At 41.7% G+C, this 9,017-nt stretch overlaps 1 long non-coding RNA gene across 1 annotated transcript in view; it reads right to left on the bottom strand.

Annotated features, from left to right (window-relative positions):
- Positions 1 to 9,017, bottom strand: part of LOC102258220 — a 47,505-nt gene that overhangs the window by 593 nt on the left and 37,895 nt on the right. Inside the window, exon 3 of the long non-coding RNA XR_313564.2 lies at positions 3,833 to 4,004. This is a non-coding gene — a long non-coding RNA (uncharacterized LOC102258220). The remainder of the gene's footprint in view (positions 1 to 3,832; positions 4,005 to 9,017) is intronic.

The raw sequence follows: 9,017 nt of genomic DNA, 5'->3' as shown, positions 1-9,017 counted from the left end.
TATATATATATATTTTGCCAATATATATATATTTTTTGAACCATATGAAAATGCCAGTATCTGACTGATTTAGACCCATGAAAGCATTAAGTTCAAATGATTTAGCCTAATACTTATGTACCAATCAGTAAACTCCTGAAAGTGTGATATTTAAGCAGAAAATATTTTACTGAGGAATAAAAAATATATATGAGAGAGTGAGGGGGTTCCAATGTAAGAACAAATAACCAAGATAAAAAACAAAATCATCAAGAGTTACTTTTGAATGAATGTTGGAATTCCTCATCAAAGAAGAAAAATCAGGGGGGAAAAAATCAAATAAGCAAGGAAGGCTTTGACACCCATGGTGGTGTGTGAAGTAATAGATAGACTGAGACAGATCCACACCCCACTTTTTTTTAAAACTGAGGTTCCAGCAGCAGCCGCTCGGTGGAGGACAAACCGTCATCGAGAGACCTGTGAAATGAATACAACGCGGCGAGGAGATTTCCCTGGCTGCGGAGCAGACAGCAGACATGCTGGATGGGGCCCCGGCTCAGACAAAGGCTCCTGTTCAGCGGGAACAGGTACAAGACAGATGGTTTGTTAAACATTGCCAGCATACTTGAGCAGTGCCATTCGGCGGTCAGAGCCTGGATAATAGGCCCAAGGACATTGTGTAGCAGCGCGTTGGCTAATTTCAACCCAGCTAAAGCTATTGCTTATCTTTGTTGGTTTTGCAAAGATTAAGGCCGTTTTTCTGCTTTGAATGCACCATAGCCGCCCCGCAAAGCATTCCTGAAGTTTTGTCTGAATTCCCGCTGCTGAGAGGGGTCAGCAGGACTTGGCACATGCAAAGACTTGTTTTGCTGGTAGAGTTGCTTCTCCTTAAAAGATCTGGGCCACTCTGTACTCTTACTTCTGGGGGACACTCTGGAGGGGTGGCAGCCCTCTCAGTGAAGTTTCCCGTGGGCTTCAAAGAGAGTCTGCTGTGGATTTCTATTTCCTATTAGGACTGACTCATTTGCTACTTTTGTGGAAAAGGGTTAACACCCTCATAAATTCCATCCGCTGAATCACAGCGAGGTGGTGGTGCAAATTAAAGGTGTTTGCTTTCGGAAGGGGCCCTTAGCTTCTTATCTTTATGTACCGAAGCAAATCAAGCTCAGCCTGGCCCTTGCGACCAATGGAAACATACCTGGAGGCCAACCGAGTCTGGGACTCCAACCTACTGCCCCTCTCCTCTGTTTGCAGACAAAGGAAGAGGGCATAGAGCTGATGTGGAGGGGGCCTACAGGCCCAATGCAAAAGGAGGGATGGCCATTACCTGGATATGTTAGGGGAAAGTGATGTCTTGATCAATCGGTTATTTCAGACCATTCAGGTGCCTCTATCCTCTTTTATAGGCAGTGCGTGGCTCACCCCAGCCTCCAATGCCTAAATTAAATCATTTCCAGCTATGAAATTAAGATGTTGTGCCCAGCAGATAAACCCTAAAATTAGTTTTTTATTGCATCTACAGAAGCAAAGAAGCCAAGGAAATGTATCCCTCCTTACACACCACCTCTCTCTCTCCTCTCTCTCTCTCTCTCTCTCTCTCTCTCTCACACACACACACACACACACACACACACACACACACACACACACACATCTAGGCTAGCATCAGGTATTATCATGTAGAATCAATCAGTAGCAGCTAAGCACTACTGATTTAGTAAACATCTAGGCACTGAGAATATATCCTGGGGAATTAAAAGCCATTTCAATTCTAAAGAGCTTTGCTGTTGGAAACTACAAAACAGGAGAAACCATTGGGAAGTGACACACTCAAATATTGCATTACCATATTTTTTTCATTCAAGAAAGAAGGATAAAAGCATTGGCTGTGAAGGTTGCCCAAAAATTATTTGAAAGGAATGTTATATATCTTCTCAAGTGCAAAGAATTGAAATAATAATAATACTCAGGCACATCACGTTCACACATGGCCCCTCTTAATTTACTTCATATTATTATTTCACCTTGCTCCTCTGTCTGTGTTCTGGCTCCCAAACTCATATAGACACTCCAGCGTGTGTTTCATATGCAGTGTGGGACATATATGTAGATCCCATAAGGTGTGCATGGTGCCATCTGTGCTGACAGGCATGTTTTGGGGAGTGGAAGTACTTTCTTTGATTCATATCAGCTTCTTTCCTTTGATTCTTTCAGTCAAGGACTACTATTTTTCTTGTGCCATTGTCCATTTAATCTAGTCTTAAAGTGTATGAGTGAACAGAATTTCATGCCCACCTTTATCATGCCAATCCTATATATAAAGAAGCAATATACAAATTAACCCTCACACCCTCACAAGGTGGCTGCCTACGATCAGGCCAGCAGGGCGGTTAGTGAGGGAGGACCAAACAACTGAACAAGCAGGTTGCGTGGGACAACCAGGCTGGCAGTGGGGTTAGTGGGGGATGACCAAACAACTTAACAGCAGGCTGCATGGGGTGACCAGGCCAGCATGGGGGCAGTAAGAGGAGACCAGGCTGGTGGCAGGGGCAGTTAGGAGCAACCAGGCTGGCAGGGAAAACAAGCAGGCTGCGTGGGATGACCAGGCTGGCAGGGGTTAGTGGGGGACAACCAAACAACTGAACAGCAGGCTGCATGGGGCGACCAGGCCAGCAGGATGGCAGTAAGAGGCGACCAGGCTGGCAGGGAGGTGAGCAATTAGGAGCCAATAGTCCAGAATTGTGAGAGGAATGTCCCCCAAGGGGTCCCGGATTGGAGAGGGTGCAGGCTGGGCTGAGGGGACCCCTCCTCTGTGCATGAATTTTGTGCACCAGGCCTCTAGTTATTAAAGAATTGATTTTAGCCAATCTTTTTGGTTGGTTGAAGCATCATCCAGTATACCAAAAGGTGGCGGGTTTGATTCCTGATAAGAGCTCATAGCCAGGATGCAGGTGCAATCCCTGGTCAGGGCACATATAGGAGGCAACAGATCTATGTTTCTCTCTCTCTCTCTCTCTCTCTCTCTCTCATAATTTTTTTAAAAGAATCTCATTTTAATAGAGATTTGGGCTGTTTCATTGATTTCCCATCCAACCGCTCTTATGTCCTTCTTTCTTGTTGCTTTGGTTTTATTATATTATTATTTTCTATTTTTTTCCTTATATGTTTAGTTATGCTCATTGGTCTTTGGTTTTCAATATGTCTTGCTTACTATTATATGTATTCAAAATTATGCAAAACTTTAAATGCTACTTTAGCTGTGAGACACAAATGTTGACATTTGACACTTTTATTTTTAAATAGTTTGTAATTTTAAAATCTCTCTCAATCCCAGTGACTATATAGTACATTTTAAATATATCTTTCAAGGGGCCAAGGAGATGTTTAAAGCTTTTTTGTTGTTGTTACTAATTTCTTATTTTATTTCATTATGATCAGAGAGTACAACCTGTACATGTGGATTATTTGATATTTATTGAAGTTTCCTTTGTTCTGTGAAAACCTAAAATGAATACTCTGTGGGTATATATTTGATATATAATATGTGTGGCTATTATTTATAAATATATATTTGTTTTCTAGAAAACACATAAACAAAGTAAAAATACAGAGGTGAAGTTAATTTTAATTATACATTTTATTGAAAACAATACATCCAAAATAACATAATTTCAACATATAATCAATATAAAAGTAATAAAATATTTTGCATTCTTCTTCTATATTAAGTACTAGGAATCTGGGGTAAATTTTACACTTAGAGTGCAACTCAATATAAATGCCAAATTCACTTCAGATACAGTTGCTCTGTATTTAGATTTCATTTTGCAATTGAAAGAGTAGGTTCACATACCCAAGTGGTTCCGAACGTACATAAAAGTTGTCCAGCAGCTGAACCAAGTACAGTAGACCCCCTGATGCGTGGTTTCCTTTCTGTCATTGCAGTTACTGACAGTCAATCACAGTCTCAAAATCTTAAATAACTGTGAAGTACTTCAGAGGTTGCGGGTCCAAACAGAGATGTGCTGTGAGTGTAAAACACACGTTAGCTTTTGATGATTTAATATGCAAAAACAAGTAAAAATCTCATTAATAATTTTATATTGATTGCTTACTGACATAATGTTTGGATATATTAAATTAAATTAAATATTTAAATTAATTTTGCCTACTTCTTTTTTCAGATTAATTATATATTAGAGTTCACTCCATACTTATCAAATATTATTTGTTAATAGCATTATTAACAAATATTATTTGTTCAATTAAAAGGGCATTTTAACAAGGGACCATGCTTCTGAGGCATGCCATTTTCAAAGGCTTCTTAGATACCTACCATGATACTCAGGTCATTTCAAATCAATTATACCCACTCGTTGACTTATTCACATGCAGAAAGCTACTGACCACATTCTGCATGCTAGACACTGCTCCCAGAACTTTCAGTTCCCTGCTATGGTTATCTTCTTGTGAGCAAAGACATATGATAAGCAATAAAAATAAGAACTTAGTGAATTTCAGTGCATGCTCAAAGCCAATGGGTGCTATGGAAATAAAGAGAAAGGGAAGGAGTGTGGGATATGTGGGCAAATACCATTGTAAACTTGGTATTTTCATTAACGTAATATTGGTGCAGCAACATGGAGGAAGTGAGGGTATTAACCATACTAAGTGGACTGGTCTGGTGGGACTGGAGCAGATGAGCAGGGTGGGGAAGGAGATGATCTCAGTGGGGTAACGGGGCTCAGCATGTAGGAATTTTTACATTAATCTCAGTGAAATGGAATGTCATTGGTGAGTGTGCAGGTGGGATGTGGCTTAAATCACTTAACAGTTTTTGAGGACGACTGCCTGCTTTGTTGAAAATAGGTTGTGGACAGGAAAGGGTAACAACAAGAGAACCAGTGAGGAGGCTCCTGCAATAATGCAGGAGCAAGGTGCTGGCGGAACACGTTGGTAACAGTGGGGGTGGTAGGATGTGGCAGGACTCTAGATGTACTTTTGAGGTTGCACTAATGGGATGTCTTGATGCATTGAATATGTGAGGTGAGGTGTAAAAGAAAGGAAAGTCAAAAATGATGCCCAGCTTTTGACGTAAGCACTTGGAGGTCTTGCCGGTGGAATTTATGTTCTTTCCCAGGGTTGCAAGAAGAGCATTCCAGGGACCCAGGTATAGGAGGTTGTGGCACAGTGATATTTATTTGGGTGAAAACAGAAGGCTGCCCCCACGTTCCCAATATCTCATCTCTGTCCCTCCTGCCATGGAAAAAGTTCAGCCTTTTTTTATTAGGCCCAGAAATAGGGCCAGTGCTCAGGCATTTTGTGCTATTGGTTCAGTCCATGTCTGTTCACATCTGGCTGGTGCAGTCTGTTCCCAGTTGCGCTCTGGCTGGTGTTGTGTTGCACAGCATGCAGCTGCTAAATACATGTGGCTGCTATGGAGAGGACATGTGAGCAAATGGGACAAGCATGTGTTACAGAGAGGGTGTGTGTGTGTGGGAGAGAGAAAGAGAGAGAGAGAGAGAGAGAGAGAGAGAAGAGGCTGATTATATTATTTTGGGCTTGGAACACACCAGGTGCTTCTTCAAACGAACCAATCAACTTCTCAAACTTTTGTGGGCTTGCACTGGGCCCACCCTCTAACCAATCCATTTTCCAGCTCTTTCTGGATTCTGTGTCCCTTATCCAGTCCAATCCTTTTCTCAGGCTAGAGAGACAAGCCTTTAAGGTTGCCATTTTGGTTCTCACTGCACATGTGCCCAGAAGAGGAATGTCTCCTGCTGCTTCTCTTTCTCCCCTGGTAATGATCTTTCCTGCTTTGCTTGGGGGGAATTAGGTCTGGGGGTAGAGGATGCCCTGGGAAGTGTATGAAGTTTTAACTTCCTAATGAACCAAGACTATGTCCTGCTGCTTCTCTTTCTCCCCTGGTAATGATCTTTCTTTCCTGCCTGCTTCGCTTGGAGGGAATCAGGTCCAGGGGCAGAGGATGCCCTTGGAAGTGTATGAAGCTGTAACTTCCTAATGAAGCAAGACTATACTCCCTAGTTGATTATGCTAAATAATGTTTGATTCCCTTTGCTCTCTTCCTTTATTAATATTTAGCTACCTATACTAACAGAGGTATGCAACTATTGAGCACCCACTTTTTGTATTAGGCAGCATATGCAAGAAATACAGAAATCCAAAAGCTCTCTGTGCTGAAGGGACCCTCAGCAAAGTGGCATGAAAGACACATGCATGTGAAAATACACAGCACTCGGTATGAGAGTACCTGTGTGAAAGGAAAAAGAATAATCATTCTAACTTGTCTGTCAGGTTTCAATTAGGTTATTTGGACATGTATACAAACTCATCAGACCCAAAGTATTAAAAAGGTATCCTATGGTCAAGAAATAGCATGTACAAAGCCCAGTGTTGACAAAGAAGGTGGGTTATTTGGGGACTTGCAAGTAGAGTGGATGGTGGGTGGCCTGACAGAAGAGACCCAGCATGAGAAGAGACAATCAGAGTAGGGGCCTGATCATGGGAATATGTGCAGAGCCTGGGTCTTCTCTAGGTAGTGGTAAGAGATCAGAAGTTTCTACAGGAAACTACATGGTCAAATGTGTGTTTTCAATGGATAAGTACTGTACTCTATGAAGAATTGACGGGAGAGAGGATACATTTTAAATATATAGAGGAGTTAGAAAGCTGTTAAAATTGCCCATGGTTTTATGAAGGTTTTAACTAGAAAGAATTGGAAGTTAAGAAAGGACTGATTGGAAAGATTTGGGGTTTAATTCGTAGGAATCAGTGACCAATTGAAAGTTGGAGTTTCAAATGTGGAGGAAAGAGAATAAAGAATACTCCCCTGGTTTCTGATTTGGGGGCTGTTGAGGTGTTTTCATAAACTGAGATGGACAAAGAAGAAGGGACAGGAAAATGATTCAAGTATTCCGAGTTTGCTTAATTTGGATTCCCCAAACGCTGACTGAAAGGATTCATTTTGGAAGGTGACCTTGTAAAAAATGTAGAGAAGTAGGGAAGCAAGACAGAAAAGAAAAGGCACAAATGTTGACTTGCACAGGTTACTGCTCTTGGGGGAGGGGTATTGTCACAGCTGCTGGGCCCTCTGGAAGATGCAAAGGGTACACATCAGAATTGTTCCATCTAGGGAGCTGGGTATTTATTCACAGATTCTCAGGGTGTCATTGATTTCTGATTTCCTCTGAAGGAAGCCCTCAAGAAAAAAGGAAGGTGACCCACGGAGGAAGTCTGGGTACATTGTGGGTGTGAATGAAAAGGCAAATGCCCACAGGATAGTTGGAGGCACTGAAAACATCAGCTAAAACGTGCCCCTTGAGGGAGATGTACATGTGGAAATGCCACTGTAGCCACAGAGACTACAAATGGGAAGTTCCTAGGAGAAGTCAGGCAGGAGACTGTGCCTTGGGGACTCCAACACAGTTGGTTAATATTAGCAGAAGCCTTTTCAAACTGGTTTCTTTTCCAGATATCTCTTTTTTGCAGGAAGTCTGGGTACATTGTGGGTGTGAATGAAAAGGCACTGAGGATAGTTGGAGGCACTGAAAACATCAGCTAAAAGGTGCCCCTTGAGGGAGATGTACATGTGAAAATACCACTGTAGCCACAGAGACTACAAATGGGAAGTTCCTAGGAGAAGTCAGGCAGGAGACTGTGCTTTGGGGACTCCAACACAGTTGGTTAATATTAGCAAAAACCTTTTCAAACTGGTTTCTTTTCCAGATATCTCTTTTGCAGTGAAGACACCTCCATTTGTAAGTTACTAATGTGAACCTCTCCCCAGCACCAACTACGCTGGTGAGGCTGGATTGAATTTGTGCACCAACTACTCTCTTGATAAAATTTCACTCTATTGGAAGAGAACCCATGGAATTTTATTCCTAAGGGATATTTTTCTAAGATTTTGTTTCTTTTCTTTCTTTTTTTTGTCTAAAGTTTTATATATGTCTCTTTTTTCCCCAATTGACGACCCCCCCTTTGCCCCCAGCCATTCCCACTCTGGAAAGATTTTGTTTCTCAAAGGCAACTTTATTCTATTTAAGAAGTAGGTGTTCCATTGATTGAGTCCAGGTTTCTAAAGAGTAGTAAACAATAATCTCTATCATGGACCAGAGTTATGAGCATTCCTAAATTTCGTTTGGCATTTTGGCTTTAAAAGAAAAGCTACAGACTTGATTACAGGAAAAATACACACACACACACACACACACACACACACACACACACACACACACACACAAAGAAATTTAGGAAAAACCTATGTCCTTTTCAGCAGGAACCAGTAGCACAGGAGGAGGCTTGAAAATGGAGTAACTAGTGGAGGTAAACATGCCCGTATAGTTTCCTTTTGGCCTTCTCTGTCCAACCTTATCTATGAGCTGCTGCCCTGGAGCAGGAGCTTTCAAAGTATTTTAGAATACACATTGAATTCCCAGTCTATATTCATACAATTCCATATGTCTAAGAGCTATCTTCTAAAGATGATGAGTAGAGCCTTAGAACTATCTTCAAGTTCAAATTTGATCTGTGTCCAGTTAACAGTGGGCCCTTAAATGGCCTGTTTTGGCCTTCCAAAGTCTCAACTTCCTCAGTGGCAATTAGACCCACCTCACAATTTTTTCAGGATCGGATGTCATAGGGAAGTAAGAAACTGCCATGAATGCTGAATAGCTCTTGATAGTATTAAAGATTTGGTCTAGAATGACTTTCACTGTTATCCCAACTGTGGATAATTATTAAGCTTCCTATGGCTCTGATTACAGTACATAGGCGATGGCTTGAAGGTCTACAGTATGTGAGACAGACATCCACCTCTGGGGGCCCACAGCACATGATTCAAACACTAGAGCCCCCACTGGATTCTATCTTTCAAGAAAAGCACTAGACCAGAGAGACCTTGAGTTCTAGATCCTCTTGGACCTCTCATGATGATAGACCAGCCGTAGGCAAACTACGGCCCGTGGGCCGGATCCGGCCCATTTGAAATGAATAAAACTAAAAAAAAAAAAGACTGT

Source organism: Myotis brandtii, unplaced genomic scaffold (genome assembly GCF_000412655.1).
Source record: "Myotis brandtii unplaced genomic scaffold, ASM41265v1 scaffold217, whole genome shotgun sequence".
Lineage (NCBI taxonomy): Eukaryota > Metazoa > Chordata > Mammalia > Chiroptera > Vespertilionidae > Myotis > Myotis brandtii.
This window is presented reverse-complemented; position numbering and strand designations above follow the sequence as displayed.